Source organism: Lonchura striata, chromosome 1A, assembly GCF_050655825.1.
Source record: "Lonchura striata isolate lonStrDom1 chromosome 1A, ASM5065582v1, whole genome shotgun sequence".
NCBI classification, from domain to species: domain Eukaryota; kingdom Metazoa; phylum Chordata; class Aves; order Passeriformes; family Estrildidae; genus Lonchura; species Lonchura striata.
This window is the reverse complement of record NC_140741.1, coordinates 38,437,501-38,456,176: the sequence shown is the minus strand read 5'-3', so window position 1 is coordinate 38,456,176 and position 18,676 is coordinate 38,437,501. Positions and strand designations below refer to the sequence as shown.

Genomic DNA, 18,676 nt, shown 5'->3' with positions numbered 1-18,676 from the left:
ATGTCTAGATGAGGAGGGAGCCCAGGCTGTATCCGTCATGGGCAACATCAGGGAGCCAAGAGATGCTCCCTTTCCCTTCCATGCCCTGGGGTAAGATGTTGCTTGAAGAAGAGGTTATACTTTGGTGCATGATAGAAGAGCTTTGCCCTTCTCACACTGGTTAGATGAGGAAGCAGTTTTTTATTAAGACAAGAATAAAGAAAAAGTGAAATAACATAGCATCATACTGAGTCTTACAGCAAATACACCAGGACAGGGCAAGGTATCATCAATCAGAGTCTGGGTTTTCCATTGCAGTGAACTATGTTAAAAAGTATAAAGTGTTCATATTTATGTAACTTAGTTAGCAGATTGTTGTCAGAAAAGATGAATAAGGCTTTCTAGAGGCTCCTAAGCCATAATTCTGTTTTCATTTTGCATCAAAACTTTTCAACAATTTCGAGGGGGAAAGAAAAAAAAAAAGAATAAAGGAGATTAGTAATTTGCTCTTACTTGCAATTTGCTTGCATCAAAACTCTGGGTTATTGCCTGCCTTTTGATTCAGCTGTTCCCTTGGCATGGCAATACACTTAGACAAATAGGAAATATAATAAGAATCATGATTCCTTATGGTATTTCCAATTGGAAATAGCACAAGGAAAAAATGCTTTATCTTTTTTTTTTCCTAAACAGAAATAATCTAAGAAAGATTGTTCCTCACAACATTCCCTGACTGCTTAAATAGGTGATACATGTCAGGGGAACATTTTTCAGTAAGCTTCGCTGGGGTGGGAAGTGTTTCAGCTGTGATGGTAGCTTACTGCTCCTCTGGAGGAGTAGGTAGTACACCTGAGAAACAACCTGAATTCACATTTGAGACAAACCATACAAAGTAAAGTAAACCTAATGACCCAAGGTCTCAGGGATCTACTTCAGAAAATTGTCATGGTGCCATCAGAGAGAGTGTATTAGAGACTAGAATTGAGGAGTCAAAGAGGCAGATTTCCTGCAGCTAGTGTGTCTATAGCTATAAGTATTGTTGAAAATCAGGGCTGATTCTCTTTTCACACAAGCTTTATTCAGTGTATCTATTGATCTGCTTGGTAGAAGAGAAAAGCAACAGGCTTGTTTCCTTTCCTTGAGAAAAGGGAATTTCTCAAATATATGCATTCAAGTTATGTACCAATAGAAACCAGGAAGAAAATTCACAGCATCTGCATTTATAATGGGATATAAATTCATGAAAAGAGCCCAAAAGCCACTCTAGTTTGGAAAACAATCTGCTGCTACATCTCATTGACTCTGATAAGGGGTTGTATTCTTTTACTTCTGATATTGGGGAACTGATTTAGGATACTCACATTGAAAATCCTGAAATATTGATTTGCTTTATTTGTATCCATCTGTCTTTCTCTTGTCTCTGCTTCAACAGAGTCCACATAAAAAGCAGCTTGCAGTCATTGTTTTGGGAGGTGTTTGGACAAGTTCTGCCAGGCAAATCAAGTAAGTCTGTTTTCACTGTTGTCCTAATGATAAAGTTTGGGTTGTTCCCACTATCATTTTGAACCCCACCTTTCACTATCTCTTACTTTCTCTAGAACACAGTGAAAAATAGGGAAATGCAGAGAAAGTTGCAGGATTCTGTTTTTTTTTAATTTGCCCTAATAGAACACAGGACATCTCCAAACCCACTCTAACTCCCTTCACTGCCACAGGGCAGAAATTAGTGGAATTAGATTCTACCAGACCTCTACTACAGTTCCCTGGTAACACATCTTTTCCTATGCCACATGTTTTATCTTTATATCTTTAGCAAAATAGGATAATTTTGTTTTAGATAAAGAAGGTCATTATTTAACCTTTGAAGTGCTGTGAACCTTTCCCAAACTTTTTTTATGTATCTTAATTACTACTGTCCAGCTTCAGAAGTATTTCATTGTCCTTTAACTCACAAATTTCTAAAAGTAACATGAAGGGTTTTTTGATACAATATTTAAAAACACCACCAAAATAAATAAATGAAAATAAAGTTGAAATAAAGGTGGCCTCAAAGCCCTCCATTAAAATCATCAAAATGTCATCTTTATTCATTAAAAAACATAGGAAGAATTTTTTATTATACAAGTATCTGACAAAATGCTTTATTTTTCTTCCTTATTGGTTTTACAAAATTTGTAAATACAATTTTGACCTAGAAATACAGAAAAATAAGCTGTGGGAATTGCCTCCATGATATTAAACGTGCTGTTGTTTGTCAAGTTTTCTTACAAGCAATACACATAATTTTAGAAAAATTAAAACTTTGAAATTGTCTGTGTTATTTCTTTTCTTTGTGTGAATGCACATTTGAACTCCAAAAAATTGTAAGCTTCACTCTCTATGTTCACAAAACTGGTTTCCACCACATACATTGTCTACTTAAGCAGAGCCAGGGAGGCAAAATGCTGCAGATACTCTGGGTAGGAACTCCAGGGACAGCAGTGTCTGCTCTGCTATAGCTGATTTGTATTATCAGAAAACTCCACAGGGGCTTTACAGTGTGAGTGGTTGGCCACTGAAAGATTTTGTTATGGAATCTCTTTGCTGTAATAAGTTTGCCTTACTGGGTACTGCATCACATTGTATTTCATCACCACACAGGAGTGATAAACCAAGAAGAGGCCACTTTAAGGTTGCTTCGGAGCAGTGCAGAAATAAATGAAACTGGTATCTGCCCTGACCAGTGCTTGCCAGTGTAATTTCTCTGGGGGTGCCCAGCAGTTATGTGTTGAGGGCCATCCCTGCTGAACCTTCTGCACCTGGCAAGATGTCCCTTAGTCAGAAGTGCCAGAAGCCCCATTCAGACATGGCAAAAAAAAAAAAAAAAAAAAAAAAAAAAAAAAAAAAAAGGCTGTGGTGATGGCTGTGTGATTTTTTTATCTTATATTACTAATATAGTCTTGCCTTTCAAGCATCTCTGATACACTTTGTTAACAAAATTTCTAGAAGAAATTCTAGAGAAACAGTTTGCACAGATAAAGCTCAATCTCAAGATCCTGTGTTTGCAAGCTGTGCAAATCAAAAGTTTTCTAAAGAATAGCTCTTTTGTAATATGCTCTACAAGTACCAACCAGGCTCTTTAAACAGTCTCAGCACCCCCACCAGCAGGATGCCCAGCTCTGTCGACTGATCTTCCAGAGCAAACACATGTTTTAAGATTCTCAGATTTACTACACTTTGAAAAGCTTATTAGAAGAAGCAAGCTAAATGTTAAATTTTTACAATCCAGTATGTAATCATATACAAGTACATTAGAATAAACTTCTCCCCTTCCACACCCAATTTCATCACTGGAATGGAAATTACAGTGTTAGCTCTTAGGAGAGGGAGTTGCATCTGCATGCAATGAGAGGAAGAGATCACATAATGGTTTGTAAGGCATATCAGATTTATTCTGTGAGGTAGATAAAGGTCTTTTAAAGGTCTTACTCCACTTGTGGAATGAATTTCTTATCATGTATAAATTCTGTGTAAAACATTTCTTTTTCCAGGATGCGGTTTGTTTTCTGAGAGGGGAGAAAGAAGCTAAATATTTCCACTCCTGTATAATAGAAAATCCTCTGATTTCAAAAAGATCACACCCTGAGTGGTTAGTTAATACTGGAAACATAAAAAGGTACACTTTTCTGAAAGATCATTTCATTCCAGTTTTTCTAACCAGAAACAGAGTGAATAATGTTGCAATGTAAGAATAACCAAAGAATAATGGCAATTTTTAGAGGAAATTAAGTGTGAATTTGGGAATCAAACTTAAAGCAAATTTTAAAATGTTATAAATTATATTAAAAAAAAACAACAGAAACAATCCTCAGAAGATCTTTTGAGTTGGTTCATAACCATATTTCCTTTGCTAAAAAAATAAATCTTCTTCATTTCATTTCTTATAAGATGTTTACAGAACACAGCAAAATTCACACTATTTTTTTCCAATAAAATTTAAACAGATAATCTGATAAAACAGCATCAAAATTCTTCCAAGGAGAGTTTAGGACATGAAAGTGATTTAGTGACACCAGTCCAAACAACAATGAGCTCATGAAGAGGGCTTCCGTCAGCTTCAGCAGGCTTCCAGAAAGGCTCAAAATGATTAATGGAACTGATGACAGGGGAAGAGATTTTACTAGCAGTCTTGCTGCTCTATGCTGTTAACCCTTTTCCCAGAGTGAAATGTATTCCCTCACTTTGGAAAGTTCTCCCATGTTTGGCTCCCTCTATACCTGACCACAAGGACAGGGGCTCTGCAGGGAGCTGAAGAAGCCATTCTCAAGTGGTAGGAATGCAGGGAGCATCCCCACCACTCCAAGGAAGGTACTGGACAAAACAGAATTGTATGCTATAAGACAATTAGTTAATTGTGCTGTCAAATGGAGACTGATTTATACAACTTCAGATTGACTATTCTAAGGTAATTAAGACAGCCAGTTGCACTTTTCACAACCATTAGCAGACAAATTCTCCTCTTACTTTGGTTAGTGAGAAGAAACAGTTCTTTTCTTCCTGAATGTTCAAGTCCTTCAAGTATATGTATCAGTCTATATTCTCCCTTTTTAAGACAGCTATATCACTATTCCACAATATTAAAATGCCACATTCTATTGCAGGCCAGCAGGAAAAATAATTCTGGGATAAAATTTTCAATATTTTTATATTTTATTTGAATTCTTTTGTAAATAAGGCCACACAGTTATTATTCACTGTTATTATTTTTTTTTTTTTAACTTATTCACAGTTATGATGTTCTTTACCAAAATGTTCTGGTTCAGTCTTCTCTCATTGAAGAAACATGACCACAAGTTTTTAGATCATTACTATATTTAGGAATTCACCTGTATTTGTCATAGACACAGAGATATTAGCAGATGGCAAAGCAATTGAATGATGATGTGGCCTTGGCAACCCAGGACTTTATAACCTTCCAACTGAACTCTAACAGTGTGATCTATCTAGCATAAAATTCCAGTCTTTAGGAAATTGCAGTTAGCACAGAGCACAGCAATAGACATTTTCATCAAAGCAGGATGTTGTATGTGCCAGCCTTGTCTTCTGATTGCTGCGCTGTTCATCCACCAAGGATTGCATATAGTTAAGATTGCAGGCTCCTCTGCCAGGACTAATTTGGGGGCTGTACATATTGAAAGATATTATCTGTATTTCAGGATCTCAACCGTTGTCAAATATTGCTCTCCTCAGGTAAAGTACAATAGTATAAAAACAAGAGGTTGGGTTTTTGGTTTTTTTTTTGGTTTTTTCTTTTTTGGTGCAGAGTAATTTTTTTTTTTTTGTACTAGTCAAGAACACTACAAATACTTTCATAGCAGCTGCAAAACAGTCTTTCAACTTTCACTAATAGACTTACAGAGCATAAAGGGGCCTCCTCATCTGTTCTTAAAAATGCAGAAGAAACCTGTTATGACAGTTCCTAGCAATGCTGCTTTAGGCACTATTGGACTGCTCACACAAATCTGAGGAGAAGTGAGTGCAGTGGGCTGTCCACAGAGCTAGTTCAAACATCAGAAATGAGGTGGCCACATTAATTCCACCTGGATTAATCAGCCCTGCCAAGGCATCCATGCATTAGCCCATATGGAGCACTGACATGGCTCCATCCCCTCTTTCTGGGCATCAGGTCCTTAGAGCTGGACTGGATTTCTCTCTGTTCCACTGCCTTGTGCAATTCCAACACACTCAGTGGTGCCCCTGCAGTAGTTTAACAAGTAGAGTTATCTCTGTGTGTCTCCCCCCTGTTCTTACCATAGCCATTTAAGGTAAAAAGACATTATATTATGTCAGCAAATTAGAATACCAAATAACCAAATGGACCACTTATGCCCAGGAAACTGACATACCCAGAATTCCCTAGGCACAGCAAATCCTTAACTCTCACTTTTGACTGGGATGTAAACTTTCCATTTCATGAAAAATTCCAAAGCCCCTCAAAAGTCTTCTATTCTGGAATAAAGTCTGTATCAAGGAAAAAGGCTGTCATGAATAAAAGTACTTTAATTTTCTAGGAAGTAGAAGTGTTAAAAACTGTTTAGCTCATATGAAGATGTTTTAAAAAATGGTTATCTTTTATATATTTGCAGTTAAAATGAAGTAGGAATTTATGACATGAAGAAAAGACAAAACTATTCACAAAAAAAAGTTTAAAACAATTGTGCATAGTTTAAACATAGTGTACATACTTTTGAAGTATCCGTATGCTTCGTAGGAGAAATTCCTACACAAAAACTTTGCAGTTTTCCCTTGGAAAAGGACCATATAAAATAATTCTCATCTTGGTCTAGCACCAAGTTTCCACTGCTCCCTGATCAAAACAACAGTATAGTGTATACTTATACTGTGAGTGATCTGACCAGAGGACAGTCTCACCTCTTGTGAAATTTAAAAAAATTTGGTTTACTATACTGATTAAATTAACTTTTCCAGTTTTTTTCCCCATTTCTTACTTGGAACTGCAGCTCCTAATTAGAACTAGCAAATTGGGAGATGAAGAAAACTTGTGGCTAACTTTATGCTTGAGTTCTTGAGTCTTGCCTTTTACCTTGAGTATGAATTCCTCTAGTTTTCATAGAAAGCTTAAAATTGTTGGGTTTTTTTATAATGTCTTAGGTTAGATTTGTAACAATGACTAGAATGTCTCATGATTCCTAAAAATAATATCCTCTCCTTTTTTTACCCAATTTCCTCTAGCTCTTCCATTTTTTAAATCAGTATGATGTTGGTCTGATTTCTGTAGTTATTGCTGGAATCTTGTTCTTGATTTGGCATGATTAGGAAAAGTTGTTTTACTATTATTCTTTTGATCTGATGGAGTTTTTTTTGAAACAGAAACCTTCCCTTCCAGTAGCCATATTAAGAGGCTAGTTTAATAAACCCTTAAACCCCCTCATTCCTGATGTGGTGAATTGCATGGGGAACAGATGATCCTGAATAAAACTTACCTAACAAGAAGAAAAAAAAAGGAGTTTTTTATTTGTTTGGTTGGTTTTCTGTGGGCTTCGTTTTGTTGGGTTTTTTAATGTAGATCAGTTCTTTGATACATTCCAACAAGTGTTTTCCTTCCTTTCCCTCTCTCAAGGAAGCCCTTGCTGGCCAACTTGCCTTGATATGCCCTGACCTATCTCATCACATATGATGTGGTAGAGTCCTAGTGGGACATAGTGGTATGATAATCAGAGGTTTCTTGTGTCAAATGAGGAGTTGGGTACTTAACTCTGGGATGCATGACATTTTGCTCTTCTGATTCAGGTGAGGAGACAAGGGAGTGAACAGAAAATGTTAAATAGCTCCCTAATATACAATAACAAAGAGTTACTCAAGATGGTGCCTTTGTCCAGGAATAAGGAGTTTCTGAATGGCTGGGATTTGCATGCCAAATGCACACAGTGTGATTTTGTAACCAGGTCAGACCTTAAGTTATAAGTGACAGACATTTTCAATTCTTAATAAAAATAAATAGCCCTTTGTACAAAAGTCTGTTGTTAGAACAGTCATGTAAGAGGTGAGAAACCTGAGATGAATTCTCCATTTCAAGATTACTAAATCCACATCTCCTATAAAATCACAGTAAAATCCTCAGAGCAGATTCTTGAACTAAAATGGCCTTAAATATGGGGACAGTTACCTAGCTGCTGTGCTCCCTCTGAGAATGGCAGCATTCATGAACCTAGCAGAATTCCTCAAACTTGTTGACTTTTTCTTGAAAAGAAAGTGGAGTTATCTGCAGCCTCTCAGATCTGGTAACAGTTAGGTAGGGTGTTTTTAGAGATCACTATCTTAATTGCCTGAATTTGACGCAATTGTGGGTTTTTTGCACCTGAGTGCTATTTTGGAGCTTATCTGGTTTCAGCAGTAGAAATCCAGGTTTTACCATTAGGCAAAAATCTATCATTCTCTTGATGCTTAAAAATTATTCTTTGTAACAACCTGGGCTCCTGTATCATTTTGGAGAGTTCTTTAGTTAGAAACATCTGATAGTAGGCTCTCAGTCAGAGGAAAATCACATGGATATTCATCATCTGAATTACCACACTAGATTTTGCTGTCAATAGAGAAACATTTAGTCAGCTTGTTTGTCTGCTTTCTATATATGTCATTAAGACAATGACAACCTATATTGTTTTCCTATTTTGTTGCATATCAAGTGATTCAGGCAGTTTCTTCACAGCTACCCTTGAAATGTTTTGTTTGAACTTATCTGAATTTTAAAGTCCATGTGCAAACTGCAGCTATCATTACTAGTCCTGGAAGACTAATTTTTTAAATATGCAAATATTTGGACCCTTATCATGAGTGCTACAAAGTGTACAGCTCATGGGGATTGGTTTGAAAACACAGGATGACCTGCTAAAAAAGGCTGATGGATTTTTCTGAGATAAATAATATTTGAAATATATCAAATCCTTTAAAAATGCAATGTTATTGAACAGTTCCTTGAAGAATCTATGGAAATCTTTGATACATTATTATAGTGGCTCAATGCCATCACTGTTAAAAAAATGCACCTAATTTTGAGCCTAATTTTGTCAAGGTTCAATTTCAAGCTATTGGATATTATTACATTTTTGTTAGCTCTATTGAAGAGCTGTCTTATTATGAAATTTCTGTTTCCCATGTAGGTATTTAAAGACTGTGATTAAGTTATCTCTTGATAAATTAAGTTGACAGTGTCTCTTGAACCTTGTGCTGGAAGATATATTTTTCAATTTAATTTTCCAGGTTTTTCCCTAAAATCTCTCTAACTTTCCAACAGATTTCCTTAATTTACTGGACAAATATTTAAATAGTTGTGATATGCTAAAAAAGCTTAACTTCTGCTTCTTAAGTTACAACATATGTAAATGAGGGGTTTATTAACCCTGTAAAAGAAAATATAGCAACATGAAACAGCAGACTGAATAACAAACCAATCTTCATAGTAATTTTTTTCTCTTGGAGTTGGATGTTTAGTACCACTGACATTATCAATGAAATTTTTCATATTTGTTAGGGCTTAATATTCTTTATTATTTAATATTATTTATTTATCTATGCCATTGCTTGCAGCTCAAAATATTGTGAAGATAAGTATCTTATTCAAGCTTGCATTTTTTAAAATTTTTATGGTTCTCAGCCAAACTTATAAATATGGCAAGTCAGTTTACAAAGATCCATTTTCCACAGATGTTTCTTGATTAGCATTTACTGTCATTTAATATTTTTAATTTTTTTTTCACTGCTTTCATGTCTGATATTCCATGAGTTAGTACAAAGTGGAGATTTTTGCTCTATGTCCTGGGAATGGGTTGCCTCTTAAAGGTCATTCAATGTACAGCTAAAGCAACTTTTCTGACTTATAACTTTCTTGCAAACTATTAATTTGTTTTACCTATGTTTCACTCACTCACAGGCAGTTCAGTGTAAGTGGACGATGGGTAGGAAAAGGTTTCCTGCTCAGTCATTTCAAATCTTTCTGCTTTTCTCTCAGAAGGTCAATTGCAAAAGACCTCCAATGAAATCCTCAGTCAATCATTTTAGAACAAATGTCATCTTGCTTCTTGTGTCCATATGAAACAAGCAAAGTTATGGAGACCCTGGAACTAAGAAACCTGCTCTCTAGACTGGTTTTTGAAGTTCACTGTAATATCTCCTACAAAGGAGAGAGCTCTATGAGACCGAAGGAAGATTGCAAATCAGTGTCTTTCCTACAAGCTGCTTCTCCAATTTGGGATGAGCATTTCATTTTCTGTGTGTTTTTGGGTTTGTTCTATAGACATCCAGTGGTAAGCTTGATTGGAAATAAAGTGGAGGGTATAGTTCAAATAGTTTCCATTTTATTTCAAATATCTTGGCTTTTCTTTTTTTCCATTCAGTGAATGAACAAGTTCTTTTTCTCATGGGTTTTTAGAACCAAATTTTCCAACCAGAAACTGTATCTGGCACAAACCATCCCTGCACTTTTTATATCCTTATGGTCTGTCATATCAAGTCACTAGACAGGATTCTGTTTCACTGAGTGCTTCTTACTTAAACATGGATCTTATTTTGTTCTATCTCAGGCTATTTTCTGAAGGCATATTCGCCATGGGCTGAGGAATATTAGACTGTGGCATGACATGAAAATAGAGATTGAATGGTATTACAGAACATTACTTCTTGGGTAGGTAATTACAGAGACATGTAGAGATTTAGCTGAAAGACTCCTATTAGTAGCAGTAAAAATCTCATGGCTAAGTGCTTGTGCAAAGATTAGGAAGTTTGCAGATTTTCAAATTTTATTGAAGGGGTGGTAATGCAGCATCATAGAGAAAAAACCCTGTTTTTCTACAAAGTAGGTTAAATATAAGCATCTTTAGTGACTATGTCTTCGTTTTTCCCAATGGAGAACATCCATGACATTCTGCAGTGACCTCTCTGAGCCAGGAGAAGGTATTCACCTCCTATCATTCAAGGCCAGCTACAAATGAAGAGAAGATAAACATTAAGAAACTTCTCATGGCAGGTTCCCTCCTCTCTTTGCTTCATCAGTGAAGTGGGTAATATGAAAGTTGGGCAGAATGAACACAAAGGTTCTTCCACATCTCCAAAGAAAAGGAGGGTGCATTGTAGCCTCAAAGTGAGATCCCACCTACACAGAAAACCCATGGGAGTAAAAGAGGGGTTTTGAGATGGCATTTCATTGAGCTAAAATAAATTTTTAGGAAATAATAAGAACAAATGCTCACCTTCCACGTAGATATCCACATACAGCTCAGGCATTTTCTTCAGAGACCAGTTACAGGCCACAAGGAGGGCCTGGAGGCAGAGTGAGAAAAAAGGGTGACAAGGTATTTCAGTGAAGTGATTTCAGTGAAGGAGAAGCTCAAAATCCTGTGAACTGTGAGAGAAAGATGGGGAAATCTGTGTCTTGATAAAAAAAAGCTGAAAGATCAGTGGGATTTGTGAAGTGTCATCTGTGACACAGGGAGGAATGCAGAAGAATAGCATTCATTTTCAGGTAGCACAGGAGCAGTGAAGGGAACTGAGAGAAAGGCCATTGGTGTGTGTAGTGAAGAAGGGCTAAAAATGATTGGAGAGTTCCCACAGAGAAGATATAGGACTGAGTTTAATTTGGAAATTAGGGAAGTGCACATGAACAGTGTGTAGGTGAGGTATAATAGGTTATTTCCTCATCTGTTTTGCAATTACTTCTCCTGCAACACTGTCATTGGGACAAAGAGCAAAGGCAACTTGTTGCAGCAATGTTCAAAAAGGCATAAATTAAAGCCAAATGAAAATAACAATTTAAAAATTCATAGCACAAATTAATCATAAAGATATATTGTTTTAGTTTGTGATTATGCAAAAGATTTGCACTGAAAGCCAGCAAAAATACACCATCATCTATTTCACGAGAAATACATAAAAATTACCTTTAAGCAATAACTGCTTTATTTAGATTCTATTTATTCGGTGTTAAGTTCTAACTGGGGCTCTATAATTTAATTAAATATGAAATTATTTTAATGTTCCATTCCCAAAATTGAGGAAAGCATGGGGGAAATTGATTAGAAACTAGAAAAGAAAAGTAAAAAGCAATGAAGGCTCAAACATAAAAAGAGGAACTAAAGTGTCATATGAAATCTCATTTTGTTTGATATTGATTCCATTCATTCACAAAGGATGACGTTTAAGGTATTACTCATAAAATGAGCATTTTTAAAGGCCATAAAGTAATGTAACATTGAAAAATTATAATAGATTTCTAAGTGTTAAAAAGTCATTGGTACACTTTAAAAATACTCCATTTTGTCTTTTTTTTCTCGTCACAGAAATGACTAGTTTACATGCCAACAGAAACATTGATGGGTGACTCAAGGTTTTAGTCTGTAGCTCTGATAGCATTCCACTTTGCTTGCAACAGTAGCTGCATCAGTACTCTGCAGTATATGCAGAAATAGCTTTCTTCATCAAATGCTATATGGTTACACAAGGTTTTAAAATACAAAAATCACTATGAACTCTGCTATTCATTATAATATGTTACTCTCTGATTGAATTTTTAAATATCTTGAAACTCTTTTATTTTAGTATAAATGCTATATATAAGAAAAATATGTTTTCTAAAATAGTTTATTTCTAAATAATTTATTAATTATAAAAGAATATAAAGGTAACTTACTGCTAAAGTCATCTGAACAGAGCAAACATATTATTTCAACTTTTGTGAATACAATTGTTCTTCAAAGTGTATATATTTTAATTTGAAGTCCAGATTCTGTTAATTTCCCTTAGTCAGGTTGTGTCAACCCATGGAACCAACTATAGTAATAGAATTTGGCCATACCTTTGGCAATACATAAAACTGAAAAGCATACCAGAAAGAACTGTGGTTTTAAGTCTTCACAGTTATGCCACATTCTCACCTTTATGAGGCATGACTTCCAGCCATGCAGAATGAAGAATGTGAGATCAGGAATCCATGGAAAAATACTTCTAAACCCATAGACCTGGGCCCAGTTGAGCACAAACATTGACATTTTAATCTGAAACATTTTTCTGAAACAGTCTTAAAGTACAGTGAAAAACATAATGACAGAAATGTTCTGTGTGTTGCCAAATGCTGTTGTTTTCAACAGTAATGGCAATATAAAAAGTGCAGGTGGTCATCTTCCTGCCCCCTGCCTTCTTTTTTCACATCTTTCTCTCTCTTCCTTCTCTGTTTTATCACTTTTAAAAAAATATATTTTTACTTATTTAGACAGTGGAAAAGCAGAGAGAAGTTTAAAACAGCAAAATAAATTAAGTCTGTGAAAAGCACAGATGTTATGATGGGCTCAGATGGTCTTAATGCACCACTATTTCTTTGAAATTCTCTGACCTATGGCCTTACTACAGAGTCATTGAAATGACCAGGAATTTGCAGAGGAGCTGACAGTGTTTAATCAGTAATAGTATCAATAGTGGTATCTTGCTTTGCCATGGGATTTGTTGCAAACAATCACTTTTTCCCAGCTTCTCTCTTCACTGCCCAAAAAAGTGTTCCTCTCTCAGTCACCTACTTCTGTGCTAGTGGGACTTGTGTGGGACTTGTGTGTGTGTGTGGTACATGTTAGACAGATCCTTATTCCAACGTGGCTTTCCTTTTTTCCCTCTCACCTAGACCCATAGTCATATCACTAACATAATGCCTCCTTTTGTGCAGTGTGGTGAGAAGGAATTTTCAGGGCCTGGAGTTACTTCTCAAGAAGTCAGGCAAGATATTTTTGAACACTGGTATTTATTTCCCACAGCAGTGAATCATCTTTGTGGTAAGGGTAATATCGTATGGTGCCATGAATTATATCTCAAAATGCATACAAATGCATGACTTTGGTGGAAGGTCTGTTCATTTTTTTAGCATTTCATCAGAGTGGAACTTTGAATGATGATATCAAAGAAGAAGGAAAAATCTGCATGAACATGATTTCCAGGATTGGCGTAGCTGAATAAGAAACAAATAGCTGAACAGAAGGAAATGGTGTTGATGGTTCAGAATGACTAAGGGCCAGTAATGTGGAAAACCCCCAAACCCTACAGTATTTCAGCCAGATGGCTGCAAGATGACTTCAAGAAAGACAGCACTCACTGGCAACCTGTCCTTGCAGCAAAGAGAGGAAAAACCCAATTGCCCCTTGTCTCTTCCTTCTTAGCATAAGTTCCAAATAGTCCCCTCCTACCTGGCAGCCTAGATGTGAAGCTTAGTCAAATTTTTATTGCTCCCTGGTTTGCATCCCTTCCAAAGCTTCCAGCCATTTCATGGCCTAAGCAGGCAGGGCAGCTTTTGCAATCTGCTTGGAGGAATCCTGTCATCCATGGGGATCATGTTTCACCTTCCCCAAAGTGGAGGGACACCCAGAAGGAACCGTGCCAGGCAGATCTCTAGTTTCAGAAACTCTCCCTTTAGCATAACTAAGGGAGAGTTTCTAATGCCAAGAAGATGCTACTGGGCTTCCTAGGGCTGAGGCACTCTCCCACTTGGCATCCTGTATTGTGGAAACAATGGCAACAGCCTGTGCCTCTTACCATGTTTCCAGATAAGTGTTCCAGGAAGAAGTTTCTATCTATGTTCCAGTGCATGATTAAAGACATACTTTGAGCTAACACAGCACATGCCGGGTTTTCTCCATCCACCAACAGCAAAAACAAAAAATCTCAGCTCCTGAGTGTTTCTTATCTCCTGGTTGTTTATAAGCTCTAACACTAGATTTTGTTTATTTAGCTCTTAAACGCAGACATAAAAGGCAGGGTGAGCAGGATTGTCTCTCTATTGATGTCATCAGGGGATACAACAGCTTTCACCACAACTGAATTTTACTAAAAATCTATGCAACTATATAAACATTTCCTTTTTTAACACAGTAAATATACATCAGTCTGAGTCCCTGAAGGAGAGAGAAAAGTTAGTTCTTATTTGTTTTCTTACTTAGGTGGCACAAGTAAACTCGTCAGTAATGTAGGCTATGTGCTCTAAGAGTGGGAGTTACTTTTTGAATTGAAAGAGGCAAAATTTAATTGCATTTTTTGATTGCCTTTCTGTCACTTACAAATTATCCAAGGATATGATCAAGTTTGATACAGTGCTATGCCTCATTGCAGTTCTGAATGAATGTTTAAGGCTAAATAATACATCCCTGGATAACAGATTTGGAATATTGACCTTATGGTGCAAACTGTTTCTGTAATACAGGAAAAATTAATGCTTGTCTTTCATTTTGGTGTTTTGGGGCTTTTTTTTGTTTGGTTTTTCATTGGGTTTTTTGTTTGTTTGTTTGTTTTATTAATTTAGAAAAAGCTATATCTCAGTTTGTTAACCTTTGAGCAACTTAACAATTAAAAAAAAGACAGCAATTTGCAAAATATGTGGTCAACTTCCCAGTGGACAAATCATCCTTTTGGGAACCTTTTGTGTAACATAAAGTTCCTTCAGATTTCCAAGACTTGTATGAAAGGTTGGCAGGAAAGTAGGAATTCCTCTGCATGAAACATTTGAAATTATCTGAAAATTTTGTCTCAAAGAAAAAAATAAAATTGTTTCCCATTAAGAAAACAAAAACAAAAAAAAAAAAACCAAACAAACAAAAATATAAAGAAAGAGAGACAGGAGGAGAGAGACACTGCAGCACAGACTAGCTAATGGTGATTAGGGCATCTGCAGATCAGATAGTGCCCTGGTCTGCCTATAGCAAATGGAAAGGCTCTTTCTGTTCCAGTCCTGAAATCCCTGAAACTGAGATTATATCCTAGGGAAAGTTTTGACAAATAAATTAATTTCTGTGGAAAAATTTGATGTCAATGGCAAAAAATTCACTGTAAGAAATCCTAGTGTATAGGAGCTGTACAAGGAGCTTAGCATCTTTGTTAGCTTTCGTTAACCCTGGAGAAGCCTACCTGAAAGATTTGGAAGTAAGGCCCTTATTACTCTCCAGTATTCACCTTTTAATACATTGTTTCTCACATACTTCCCAAATAATTTGTTCATATGGCATTGAAAATATAAGGTAGGACTCCTACAAAAGCCTTGAACTCTAGGACCATCCACCATCATGTCAGTTATGGCCTCAGATTAGAACTCCAGCTCTATTCAGAAAATACATACCCAGTTTCTACTCTTAAATGCTTTGTCTTATCTGGGGCCTTGGAGTGTGACCCTGCAAACCTTACACATACAAGTAGTCTCTGTTGTCCTTAGATAAGTAACAGTTAACTGCTTGTGCATGTAAAGGTTGCAAGGTGAGTCCCTTTGAATATCATTATCCCAAATATAATAACTGCTTTGCTGAAACTCACATTGTCTTTCCAAAAACAACCCATATTACTCAACAGAGAATTCTGGAGGGAAAAAAAAAATGCAACCATTTGAAAGCAGGCAGAGGTCATATGAATGCTGCCCAAGATTTTTGATTGAGTAATGTACTTTGGAATAACTTGCTGTGATTCTTTGGCAGAACACTGTTTATTGTTCAAGTGAAATTTTTCACAGTTAATAAGATGGTCAGTTGCAGGTATTGAAAATATTTGCCCTGCCAAATACCAAAAGAGTGAAAACCTTCAAGCTGGTTAAATAATGAAACAGAAATAATTCCAACAAACTCCTTGACAGCTGCTGGAGAAATTTCCAGAATGACCCAAAATGAAACTGTTTTATTGAGTAAAAATAAACAAACAGAAAAACATCTCTGAAGAAAATTACTATGATATTTTGATTATATTATTTGTAAGGAACTGTTTGACAGAGCAAAACTGCTTGATGGATGTTGCTTTTTCAAAGAGGATACTATAGTTTATCCAGATATTTCTCTATATTCATAGACTTCTTTCCATTGGCCACATGATATCATCAGTTTTTAAGCAGATTCTCCAGTGATGTTCATGGAAAATTGTGCTTAGAAAGCTCTGGTTAATTTCTTCGGCTTTGCAAGCAGAGAGAGTATGAATCACATCAGTGAAGCTGAATTTGGACAATAAAACCCAAAAAATCCACACGAATGTGTAATGATTCAGGAACAAATACTGCTTTCAGGAATTAATATGCTTGGCCTAATATGGATGAACCCTTGATGTTACCGAAAATACAACCAAGCTTTTTCTGACACTGTTTGCAAATAATATTCACATATCCTACCCCCATGTTCTGTAAGGCAGAAAAATGTTTTTCTGACAAGGGCACATCTGGATTTTGCCTACTTCCAACAATCTGAAACACAGCTTTGCTATAAATTACTAAAGACAAAGTAACACTTTCACTAAAATCTCATGTAAAAAATGCACTCAGATTCTGTAATTTCTTAAGTACAAAAAATACACAGATGTCCACATTGTTTTCATGAATTTCAGGGAATGAAAATGGCAATAAGTAATTGTCTTCTTATCATAAGTATCTCAGAGAACCTAAATCCAAATCTGATTTAAATTTGGAAGGACTTAGCAACAACAGCAGCAGCAGAAGTCTTGTAAAGTAAAATATACCCAGCCAAGAGTGAATAATGCATTACCCCAACAACCAATCCTCCCTTTCCAGTGAAAAGAGCAACTGGACTCTTACACAAAGCCTGAATTCACTGTTTACATCCCGAGGCTAGAAAAAAAGAGAAGACATTTAGCATACACCAGTTCCATGGATAAAGTATCTATACTTTGTAATTGTGTGTGTGTGTGTGTGTGTGTTACTTAATCTGTTTCCCACCCATTACCCTAAGGAAAAAAAAAAGGACAAAAAAGTATGAAGAAGGAAAAACATTAACTACAGTGTGGTTAAAATTCAGATCAGCCGTCTATGCCACAGATATGTTGTGTTCAGCCTACTTACTCAACGAATGTGGCTAAGATGCTCAGGAGTTTCCAGTATACCCACCCACTTGAGATAAGATTGTAAGTACTGTACTTGGGACTGCTAAATTTGCAACCAGGTTAATTGTGTACACCATCTGGGAAGCCTCAGCGGATTCCTGCAGAGACGTTGGTGTTTATTCGCGGTGCTGGGAAATCAAGTCGTTAAAATAGAAAGCAAAACCAGGGACAAATACTGACGGCTCAACGCGAGTGAGTAGCCCCGGTGATAAAAGGCTCAGGAGAGGATGCCAGGGCTCGTACGAAGTTTTATAGTAAGAGGCTTTGTGGAACTGTAGCTGCTTATTCCTCAGATCACCCTCTGAGAGAGCGACAGAGCCCCGGGAGGAGCTCCCTCGCGGGTGGTACCTCCGTGCTGCTGGCCCCGGGCAGAGCCCCGCGTTCCCCGCGGCGGCACACGCCGCACCCGCACCCGCCGCAGACTCGCGGTGCCGGCCAGAGCTGGCCGAGGTCTCCGTGCGCGGCCCGCGGGGGACGGCGGCTGGCAGAGGCTCCGTGCCCGGCCGCCGCCGCCGCGGAGTCGCCGCCCGCCCGCGGCGGGCCCGGGGCACGGCCGGCGGCCCCGCTGCTCCGCCCGGGCGGCCCGGGGAGAAAAACCCGCTTCTCGTCCTTCTCTGCCAGGGCCGAGAGCGGCGATCGCCCGTCCGGGCTGCTTAAAGCGTGTCACGTTCGACCCTTCCAGGTGCTCGGAAAACGGCCACACACAGGGTTAACAGCATCCCCGGTCGGACAGTATGTGTTTAATATGCGAGCGTATTTGATGTTCATTGACAGAGCAACAATAGGAATTATCTTGCTTTATGTACCAGTTACAAGGTTTAATATCATTATATTGCATGCAATATTAGTTTTTATTAGTCGCCATTAACAAGATGTTTTCTACTCGAATTCTCATTTACTTGTTCAATGCAAAAATTTTCTTTGTAAAAGAGAAAAACACATCTTCAAGTGTCAGCTATATTAAATTAAAGAACTGTTTACCCTTCCTAAGGAAAGCATATGTATCTAAATAGGCATCTTTTACCGTTTGCATAGTAGATTGGAAATTAGCATTTTTGTTCATTTTCCCATGTATGCACAGCGCCTGGAAGAGTAATACTCCATGCATATCAGATCAGCCAGCCTACAATTTTTGTGCAATATATTATTTGGCAATCTAAAATTTGTAATTTGCATGAAATTGCTTAATTAAAATACAGTCACTCAGGGTATTAATTTCTCTGTCTGGCAGCTCAACGTACTAAAGGCGGGCTACAGAAAATGTGAAATCCTGTCACATGTAACAGTAAAATATTAGCAAAAAAAAAAA

The 18,676-nt window shown here is 37.1% G+C and overlaps 1 protein-coding gene across 1 annotated transcript in view; it reads left to right on the top strand.

Annotated features, from left to right (window-relative positions):
• Nucleotides 1–18,676, top strand: part of LOC110478548 (uncharacterized) — a 260,944-nt gene that overhangs the window by 168,676 nt on the left and 73,592 nt on the right. The window contains exon 11 of the mRNA XM_085568641.1: nucleotides 1,412–1,482. The gene's annotated coding sequence lies outside the window, so the exon portion shown is untranslated. The remainder of the gene's footprint in view (nucleotides 1–1,411; nucleotides 1,483–18,676) is intronic.